Consider the following 8,455-nt stretch of genomic DNA (forward strand, 5'->3'; position numbering starts at 1 on the left):
ATCTCCATGCAAGTTTGGTGAAGTTCAGACCAGTAATAACTAAGATATCATCATCAAAGAGCACTAGCAATTAAAACCTTAACCTGCTCCAGCATCCGCAACCTTTGGCTCAGATTCAACATTTATGCCTGTCAGGTGCATCTGTATCATAAGACACACCATCCGTTCAAGTTTGGTGAAGTTAGGACCTGTAATAACTAAGATATATTTTTTAGCATCCTTGATAATGGAGATCAAGCTCTGCATCTGAAGCTTCCTCTGTGATTCATTCATATTACAGTTTAATCAACTATGCAAGTTTGAAAAAGTACTATTATCTATTAAACATGTGACCTGTTCCAATAAACTTAACCATTTCCAGCATCTGAAACCTATGGCTCAGACTCAGCATTCAAGCCTGTCCGGTGCATCAGTATCATAAGACGCACCATCCATGGAAGTCTGGTGAAGTTAGGACAATTGTAATAACTAAGATATAATCATCAGAGGGCACCTGTTTCAAAAACTTTAACCAGCTCTAAAAACCTTAACCTCCTCCAGCATCCGAAACCTATGGCTCAGATTCTGCATTCAAGCCTGTCTGGTGCATCAGTATCATAAGACGCACCATCCATGCAAGTCTGGTGAAGTTAGGACAAGTAGTAACTAAGATATAATCATTAGAGGGCACCTGCAACAAAAACTTTAACCAGCTCTAAAAACCTTAACCTCCTTCAGCATATGTAGCCTATAGCTCAGATTCAGCACCCAAGCCTGACTGGTGCATCATTATCATAAGACACACCATCAATGCAAGTTTGGTGAAGTACGGACAAGTAGTAACTAAGATATAATCATTAGAGGGCACCTGCAACAAAAACTATAACCAGCTCTAAAAACCTTAACCTCCTTCAGCATCTGTAGCCTATAGCTCAGATTCAACACCCAAGCCTGACTGGTGCATCATTATCATAAGACACACCATCAATGCAAGTTTGGTGAAGTATGGACCAGCAGTAACTTAGATATTGCTATCAAAGGGCACCTGCAACAAAAACTTTAACCTGCTCTAAAAACCTTAACCTCCTCCAGCATCCGAAACCTATAACTCAGATTCAGCACTCAAGCCTGTCTGGTGCATCAGTATCATAAGACACACCATCCATGCAAGTTTGGTGAAGTACGGACCAGTAGTAACTTAGATATTGCTATCAAAGGGCACCTGCAACAAAAACTTTAACCTGGTCCAACAACCTTAACCTCCCCCAGCATCTGAAATTTAGGACTGAGATTCAGCATCCAAGTCTTTCAAGTCCATACGTAGGTCCAGATGCATCATCCATGCAAGTTTGGTGAAGATAGGACAAGTAATAGCTTAGATACAGGACCTGCAACAAAAACTTTAACCAGGTCCGGAACCGACGCCGACGGTATAGCATAAGCTCCCCCTGACTTCGTCTCGGTGAGCTAAAAAGGAATGTTGTCAGTAATAAAGACCACTGTAATATTACAATTTAAGCTAGACTTACCAGGTTTTGTTTTCTTCTAAATAAATTGATTTGCATTCAATGAATAATACTGTACAAAATCTGACTATTTATTTTTAAAGAATACGCCGGCCACCAGCCTCCTTGTGATGGAGGGTATATCTATAAGTTAATTATCAAAATCTAACTTTTAAAAGCAAATTTTCACTGTCCCTTAGAATTCCATGGATAAGACTTGAGCCCATAGTCATATATAATAGCTCTTCTACCTCATGTATATCTCTGTTGTGAATAATAGTAAAATTTGATAGTCAACTAAAGTTTTGTAACCAATTACTTTTATTTATTTAAACAAGTACATTTCATTATACACTTGTTGACAGGGTATAACATGTATAAGGACAATAGGGGTGAAATATCAAAAATTTTGATTTAATTCAATTCAAAATTAGTGAACATATTTCTGTATAAGACATTCATTATGATTGGTTACTGTTTGTGAAATAATACAATCTAAATTCATGCGACATAATGCCCCTTTAGAATGGACATCAATGTTACTACACGTACTATAATTTACCGGTAAAAAAATTGAGTTGATATATTGTTAACATTTCAATTGTTACCACATTGGACCAGTTTGAAATGATATCAAAATACCATTACATGGAAGACATAGCATCTTCGCTAGCCAAATGTCCGATTCATTATTCTCATCTCCCCCTGGGCAGATTTAGCCTTCCCAATCTCCCATCTTCTTCTGATGCATCAACACTATAAATGATCGAGTTAAATAAATTGCTTCCATTAATAAAAGATTCATCCCAAAATATATATGTATATAATACTAGAAGAACTCATTTAGTAAAAAGTTGGATAGAGCCTTTGTTTAAATCAAAGAAATCAAAATAATATAGGCTTGTGTAAACTATTATAGATTTTTTTAAGACATGTTAAACATGACAAGACAAAATAAAAATATACATCTATCAGAAATGCATGTTAGGCCTTAACAGTACTTGACAATGTTTTCATATATTCATATTTTTTCTTTCTCTGTCACACAAACAAGAAGCAAATGCATGCAATCAATTCCTGGTTATTATATATAAGCAATAGTACTGCACAACACAACACAACACAACACTCTCATTATTATAATATTATGCAGACTGTTGTATACTAATATGCTTTGCTAAGTAGTTGTGATGTTTGTTCATGTACATGTGATGAGGAGTAAATTTTAGTGTATTAGTTGTAATTATTATAGTGATTTTAGAATGCGTTATTCAGGCAATTCAAGCTGTACGTGTTAGGGTAATTAAGAATGAAGCAAATTAACGTCTAGAGTGGTCAAGTTTTATGAGTTAGCTTTTGATTATCGGAGCCTTGGGTGCTATTGTTTGCAGAATGTCCTGCCATTTTTAATTTCAAGCGTTTTTTCAACGTTGATGTAATTAACAGATATGTCCAAACGTTTCTCTGCCTAAATTTTAAATAAAAAGATGATCTGAAGAAAAAAAAACGAAAATTGAACACCCTCGCTAATAAAATGGCAAAAAAAAAAGTTTTGAGATGGCAGTATTTTTCAGGGTCGGTTCGGAAAGCAGAAACAAACCTATTTTTTTTTTTTAGGCCTTTAAGATTTTTATAGAGTTAGAGTGATGTAGAAATGGAACTAGTTTATCAATAGATTGAAGCTAATGATCTGAGATAGTCATCAATTGGAGCCAGAGTAGTATAACAGAGAGGGGATTTTTATTTGGGATTTAAACAGTGCACGGGAATAAATAAAGTATGTAATTTGACTACCCCCTGGGATGATGTAAATAAAGTTGTTAATAGATTCATTTGTCTTTGCGAGATTCAGTGATGGAAAAATATGTTTTAAATTAATTACCGTAAGAGAAATGACAGCTATCTCTGTGACAACATTATGTAGTCCATAAAAATAATTAGTACAAGGTGTTCACTTTTCTAAAATCTTTGAATGTAGAATTTTCCAACTGCTGGAACCCTTGACTATATACCGCCATAAAACCAGACAAATATGTTTAGCTATACTTGATTAAGCCATGGCCTGGCATTAAACCAATATCCATATATTTCGGTAAGAAAACAAAAAAGTATTTCATGAGAATCTATATATACTACCACAAATCTCTGTAAAAAAATCTGTAGCCAGAGAGAACCCTTCTTCCAAGTTCTCACCTTCCTTCTTTGTTATAACCTTTCCTGTATACACTAACAAAAAGTCGCCTGCATTTCTGCGGACAGTTGTTCTGACTCCTCTGCCTATAATACATAATATCAGCGTACAGGAAGCTACATGGAAATTATAAAGTAGTTGTTGATTTCAATTTATATGTTATTGTCATATGTACATGTATATACTATTAGATGAATTGCACTGATATCATGTCAAAGAATTTGTACAAAAGAAATTTTTTGTATTTTTGCAGAACAATAGCTCCACGTGAAATTCAGGTTGACGGACCGTAAAGCTACAGTTCCACCCATGCAAAAATTGTATATTTATTGCACACAAAAAGTTCCACATGGTTTTGAACTAATTAAACTAATTTAGGAACATATTCTGTGAAAATTTTAATACCGAAAATGGTCTTCCACAATGATGAATCCACAGAAGTCACTAGTCAACTTAATTTTTTATTCAATATTACATGTACTTCCTTGGAAGTTTTAAATTTAATGTATGTATATTTGTGCAGCTATCAGCGGGCCATGTAGCAGAATTTATTGATATGGAGTAATACCTGTTTATAACCATGAAGCACGCAAAAGTAATTGTAGGATTCATGAAATATTTAACTCACAATAGAGGAATAATACCAACTAAATTGGTCTCCAAACAAAATTCAGAGTTATAATTTAGGGCAATTCAAAAATTTTTCCTTACCTTTGTTCTCAAATAAACTTATATTAAATCCTGGTGGATCAATATTCTTTTCACTCCATATCCTTGACTCTTCATGGGAATAACTCTTTTTCGATCTTTTCTTGACATGGTTTTCAATATGCTAAAGCACATTCATTTTTTGGTTTGTTTACTGTTTTCCACACTGCAAAGATTGAGAGATTATAGTATTAAATCCCTGTAGTTTATAAAACAGTTTTCTCTGTGTATAATCACAAATTTTAAACTGGTGATCATAAAAGTAAACAGAAAAAAACCTTATCATTCTGTCGAATAACAAGAAACTGTTAGATAACTTTTATAGATGAGTCTAAATAGTAGTTATGGGTGTGGGAACATAATAATGTTTATACCATTTGACTGTCCTTAAAGGCCGAACATTTTTACCGTGTGGTAAATCTCAGGTGAGGGCGGGGCTTAATTTCTAGAGGTGTAAAAGCCTCCGGGGCTTGCAGTCTACCCGCGGTCGTGAACGCTGCTAATCATTATGTACACAAGAAGCGAATTAATACACAGGAAACAAGCATTCTGAGAGTATTGCATAAGCAATACACGTCCCCTACCGGTTTGTGGAAATTGTGAAAACAATGCACTTTTATGCAGAATATCGAACCCGAACATTAAAAAATTGGAATATAAAAAATTATTTTTCTCAAAAATATGTCAACCAGACGCTACAAAAGTGTAAACTTGATCTGTAGTTTGACATTTTGAAGCTGTTAAGCAAATTTCATATTATTCCTCAAAAGCATTAAGAAAAAAAGTATGGAAAACTGAAGTGGGACAGACAGACAGACGGACGCAGAGGAAAGCTATAGTCCCCTCCGGTGAAAACCAGTAGGGGACTAATAAATAATCAGTTAGAATTGGTCTTAGTTTGAATATGTTATTGTTCTAATGACCATACGAAGCAATTTTTTTACGGAAATGTTATGCATTGTCCGAATTACACGTGTATAAAGTACAATTTAAAAAAATCATTTAATTAATTCTGCTCTAAAAATGTGACTCAGTACATTGTGTTTAGCACTTGACATATTGTTTAGGAAGTCAATTTTAATAAATATATAATTGTATAAGAAAACCACTATATAGTAGGAATATGGAATGTAAAGGCAGCCTTTTTACGATGACAGTATTATTGGAGTTCGTTTTCCATGTAGTGACGTTTTCGTGCAAAAAGTTCTAGTTGAGTGTATTTCCAGTAAATACATGCAGCTCTAATAGCTCATAAGATTGTTTAATTTTTTTTTTTTTTTACATGTTTTGGAGCTGCTCATGCATCTTTGTGGAATTTAGTAGGTCACATACATTCAACATGATTCAAATATAAATTGCGTATTTTCAAGCGGCATCATTTTGAAGTCTGTACACTGTACAGGTAAAAAAGGGGGCGTTTGTAAAATCGGCCTTTAAACTTTAACAATGTAAAGAACAAATAGACGCTGCGATTTCAATGGGTGTTTTATTTTTAATGATATTGTAATGTGTCTCATGAGCGCAACTTTTGTCAAGGGTTTGTGCAAGAAATAACAATAAGCCTCATTATTGTGAAAATGGGTTTCTTCTTTAGCTAACAATAAAGTTTTTTCAAACATTATTTTTTAATTTAAACCAAAATTGTGTATAATAAATCCTGACGGTTAGAGCATCACAACATTCAATGTTTCAATGTGTCAAGTGGGAGCTTCGTCAAAAGCAGGAGAGAGAGAGAGAGAGAGAGAGAGAGAGAGAGAGAGAGAGAGTTTAAAAACGACGAAGGATTGGGCACATCCTCTCAACGTCAACGATAATCCGAGATTCCTCTGACTCTCCCCCGCAAGTCATAATATAAAAGCGGGGTTAGAGTCAGAGGAATCTCGGATTACGTCAACGAGTGGACTTCATGCAGGACCCATGACGGGATGGTACCCCTAACGAATCGATCGTTTCGGCAAAAATAGATTAAACCCCCCTTCACACAGGCAAACATAAGGATAAATACCTTCCGACGGCTCTAGCTGCAAAAGATGTTGTAAGGTGTTTCGTATCTAGTGTTTACTAGTGGGAAAGATAGACATGCATTCAATTTTCGCCATTTTGATGATCCTTAACGCAGGCGCAAAAAGGTATCGGGTTCGTTCGCCCCATCTACCTGTTCGCCCGACCGAGTCCGTTCGCCATAATTGGAACGTAGCATCGGGGGGGGGGGGGGGGATGCAAATCAACAAAATAGGCATAATAACGATTGATGAATTACGTCTTTTTTTTAGCTTGTCAATGTTGAAATAATTACGTCTTAAACATTTAAAAAAAAAAGAATACTGTGATTTCAATTAAAGTCAGTTAAAGAAAATAAAGAAGTTTTCATTTTTTTGTCTTTTTCATCCAACATTTATCACCGATGTTATATTTTTAATTCCGTTAACAATGTTTACAATTGTTCAATAAAACTAAATTTTCTTTAAATAACTGACTTTAACCGAAATCAAAGTATTCTTTTTTTATTTAAACTGAAAATTATGGAAAGCTTTTTTCTATATGTTCGCTTTGTTTTGAAAACAGTTTAATCCAATGAGGATACGAGCAGCGGATTTTTTTTATTCAGAATAATAGTTTTTATAGCCCAAATTTTATCAAAAGAATCTTATTTATAATTTATAATTAATCTTCTAAGTTGGCCATGCAGCTACATGTAGGTCAATCTGGACACTAGAATATATGTGTTGAATCCACTGAATGCGGTTTTTTGTCTTATGTAATTTGAAACTTTATTCAGTTCAGAAACCCGGTATCTTATTAAACCGACATATTTTGTTAATTTCAAGCGGAAATATAACGTACAGTACAAGTTAAAATTCAAAATAATTTATCATATGAACTAAATATAACTAAATAGGATAAATATCATGTTTGGTACAAAGTGGTAACTAAGGTAGCAATTTCGAGTTTGATGCTTAGCATTAAAATTGTAGGCTAGGTATATCTACGTAGCGGCTTGGCTAGCTTTCTGTTCAACAGCGTAGCTGCTACGTATCCCCACGTAGCCACTACGATCCTGAACGCAGCCCTGTTTTTTTCTCTTTTAGATTTCATGGCCTTATTTTTTTAGTGGAATCCGCGCCTGGCATAATATAATTTATTAAAGCAGATGATATTATATTTATGCAAATGTTTAGACAGATAAAAATGAAAACAGCAATATTATTAAACGTAATACAAATTAAACTGTAACATTAAAGGTAAGTCTTATGATTTATTTAAATTGTATTTTTAAAAAAAACTCTACGCATTAAAAACCATAGTTAATGCCTCAGACGAGAAGATACACCACAAATAACCAATCACAAAAATGAAAATCATAAACAACGATATATTTCACAAAAAATATAATGATGGATACTTATTGTCATTACATAATTAAATTTTGATAATTGACGCTAATTGTAATGCATTCATTTTTTCCCAATTGCCAGCAGTTACAATGTGTGTGGGTTTTTTTTGTTGAGTCTTTATATTTATATGTGTGTATTAAATTCGTTGGTATCTTTTCACTTAATAATCTTTTATGCCTTGCAATTGGTATGTTATATTGATTGTGCATTTATAGCTTAAATTGGTTCGTTGATATCTTTTCATTTAAAAAAGGACAAATTTCTAGGATATCATATAAATTCATATATAAGTTGTATGATGTAATGATATGCAAACAGGCGCGGATCTAAAATTTACTTAAGGGAGGGGTGTTGGGGGAAAATGATGTTGATATATTGTGTTTACATAGTACATTAAACTACTTCAAAATCAACAATGTACAAACCATAATGGTTATAACACGTTTTTATGTCATGATAGCTAGGTTAGCAACTTCTAAAAATGAAATTATTGCTTTTATTTTCCTCTACACGTCCCCAGTACTTGCTGATTTCATGTTTACATGCATGGATATTTTCTTTAACGCCATGCAATTTGTATGGCATATTTATTGTGCATATCTAGCTTTTTGTTTGATAACATATTAATTCATATTGCTTTGAAAATTGCACATCGTCCGTATGTAATATATGAATAC

The 8,455-nt window shown here is 33.8% G+C and overlaps 1 non-coding gene across 1 annotated transcript; it reads right to left on the reverse strand.

Annotated features, from left to right (window-relative positions):
- Positions 1 to 885: 885 nt before the first annotated feature.
- LOC109619531 (uncharacterized) lies at positions 886 to 6,537 on the reverse strand. Its single transcript, XR_010708849.1, has 4 exons — positions 6,389 to 6,537; positions 4,387 to 4,549; positions 3,621 to 3,761; positions 886 to 2,240 (listed from the first exon to the last, which is right to left on the reverse strand). It is a non-coding gene; the product is annotated as an uncharacterized protein (transcript).
- Between the last annotated feature and the right edge of the window lie 1,918 nt (positions 6,538 to 8,455).

Source organism: Magallana gigas, chromosome 8 (assembly GCF_963853765.1).
Source record: "Magallana gigas chromosome 8, xbMagGiga1.1, whole genome shotgun sequence".
Classification (NCBI taxonomy): Eukaryota; Metazoa; Mollusca; class Bivalvia; order Ostreida; family Ostreidae; genus Magallana; species Magallana gigas.